The 2,112-nt window shown below is 36.7% G+C and overlaps 1 non-coding gene across 1 annotated transcript; it reads right to left on the reverse strand.

The window, feature by feature from the left end:
- Positions 1 to 500: 500 nt before the first annotated feature.
- On the reverse strand, positions 501 to 607 carry LOC128296083 (small nucleolar RNA R71). Its single transcript, XR_008286631.1, has one exon. It is a non-coding gene; the product is annotated as a small nucleolar RNA R71 (small nucleolar RNA).
- Positions 608 to 2,112: the final 1,505 nt, after the last annotated feature.

The raw sequence follows: 2,112 nt of genomic DNA on the forward strand, positions 1-2,112 counted from the left end.
TGAGGCACAGCTGACAGAATACAATAGAATAACAAGATGACGTTGTTATTAATACTGAGGAGATCGCAGAAAATCATAATAATCAGCTACCTCCTGTGGTTGTTGTAAATCCTATAAATCCAAATCCTGCTCCTCGTACTATGTACGATTATGCCAAGCCCAATTTAACTAGGGCTAAATCGAGTATTCTTAGACCTTCTGTTGTTGTAAATAATTTTGAACTAAAACCTAACACTATTCAAATGATTCAACAGTTTGTTCAGTTTGATGGTTTGCAGGACAAAGACCCAAATGCTTATTTGGTTAATTTCTTGGAATTCTGCGACACTTTTAAAATTAATGCCATTTCTGACGATGCCATTTTCCTTCAGTTGTTTCCCTTTTCGTTGAGGAATAAGGCTAAATAGTGGTTGAACTCCCTACCACGAGGTTCTATCACTACATGGGAACAAATGACCGAAAAATTCTTGTTGAAGTACTTTCCACTGGCTAAGACAGCCAAGCTGAGGAATGATATCTTTTCCTTCATACAAATGGATCTAAAGACTCTATATGATACATGGGAGAGGTATAAAGATTTATTGAGAAGGTGCCCTTACCATGGGTTACCTCTATGGCTACAGGTTCAAACTTTCTACAATGGTTTGAACCCCTCAACTAGGCAATCGATTGATGCATCTGCCAGTGGGAATCTAAATAATAAAACACCTGAGGAGGCCTACCAGTTTATAGAAAAGATGTCACTAAATAATTATCAGTTCCAAGTTATGAGGACAAAGCTGATGAAAGCAGCCGGTGTTTTTAACGTTGATGCAGCCACCATGTTGTTAAATCAAGTAGAACTTTTGAATAAAAAGATTGATGGTTTATATGGTTCTATACAGGTACATTTGGTGATGTAATACCACACAAACAGAAGAAGGAACCTTAGAAAATTGATCCTACAACCTAAGCACAGAAGACGAACAAGTCAACTATATGGGTAATAATTCTAGACCTTAGTATAATCCCTATAGTAACACTTATAATACAGGTTTGAAGAACCATCCCAACTTCTCTTTGGGTGGTCAAGGAAATCAAAGACCACAACCCTTTCCAGGCTTTCAACCACCTTACTAGCAGGAGAAGAAGCCGAACCTTGAGGAGATGTTGACAAAGTTTATTTCAGTGTCAAAAACTCATTTCCAAAACATCGAAACAACACCCAAAAATCAACAAGCATCAATTCAAGGGCTTGAGAATCAAATCAGTCAATTGGCAAAGATGATTTCAGAATAACCACAAGGTAACTTGCCAAGCAACATCAAAACTAACCCAAGAGAGCAGCTTCATGTGATTACTATTCGAGATCAAGAAGGGTTTCTGAATCTAAATCTAAACCGAGGCAAGAAACTGTGGTAAGCAATGGTAAGGTTGAGGTAAACCAAAATAAGCAAGATTTGGTCTGTAAGGAATATAAACCTCATGTGCCATATCCAAATGGGACAAGAAAAAACCACACAAACGAACAATTCGGTAAATTCCTTAAACTGTTGAAAAAAGTACATATTAACTTACCATTTATTGAAGCTCTTTCGCATATGTCAAATTCCGTTAAATTTTTAAATGAGCTTTTAGTAAATAAGCAGAAGTTAGCTGATTCATCGCACGTGGAGCTAAATACAGTGTGCTTATCCATTTTGCAGAATAAACTACCCAACAAATTGAAAGATCTAGGGAGTTTTACTATTCCTTGTTTAATTGGTAGTTTAAGTGTTAATAATGCTTTGGCTGATTTAGGGGCTAGTATTAATGTCATGCCCTACAAAATGTTTAAGCAACTAGGCCTTGGGAAACCTAAACAAACTTGGATGAGCATTCAATTGGCAGATAGAAAAATTAGATTTCCTAGGGGTATTGTTGAAGACGTACTCGTCAAAATTGATAAATTTATTTTCCCAGTTGATTTTGTTATTCTAGACATGGATGAGGATAGTGACGTACCATTGATTTTAGGACGACCCTTTTTAGCAACTGCTAGAACCATCATAAATGTTGGTACAGGTGTAGGTGATGACATGATTAAACTCTAAGCTCGTGATTCTGTTAGGATATCTAGTGATCGAGATGATA

Source organism: Gossypium arboreum, chromosome 7 (assembly GCF_025698485.1).
Source record: "Gossypium arboreum isolate Shixiya-1 chromosome 7, ASM2569848v2, whole genome shotgun sequence".
Lineage (NCBI taxonomy): Eukaryota > Viridiplantae > Streptophyta > Magnoliopsida > Malvales > Malvaceae > Gossypium > Gossypium arboreum.